Genomic DNA, 427 nt, shown 5'->3' with positions numbered 1-427 from the left:
ACCCCTGCCATGGAACAGGACTCCATGCTGGTGGACATCGAGGGTCTCACAAGGTGATGTCCCTCCTCCAAAACCCCTCCACATCCCCTCTTTATTTGTCCTTTATCTGCCAGGTCCCCTTTATTTGTAATGGACCGATCCCGAAGCCCCACCCCCTGTTTGATCATGTTCTATTTCGAACACCTCCGTCAAAAACAGCACTTGTCAGACAGAACTGGCAGCCGCCGCTGTTCAGCTGATAATAGCGACTGACTTCGGTTTCTTTTGACCCTGAAAACCAGGCCGTAAAAAAATGCGCTGACTACTGGGTACAGTCATCTGAGGAGGGGCCTGATATAGTTGTGGTACAGGCGATATAATTTCAGTCCAAGTGGAAGCGGGAGGCGCTCCATAGCATTACCTTGTTGGTGGGCAGGAGTGCCCGGTT

The sequence above is a fragment of the Branchiostoma floridae genome, chromosome 12 (assembly GCF_000003815.2).
Source record: "Branchiostoma floridae strain S238N-H82 chromosome 12, Bfl_VNyyK, whole genome shotgun sequence".
Classification (NCBI taxonomy): Eukaryota; Metazoa; Chordata; class Leptocardii; order Amphioxiformes; family Branchiostomatidae; genus Branchiostoma; species Branchiostoma floridae.
Note: the sequence above shows the minus strand (reverse complement) of the source record.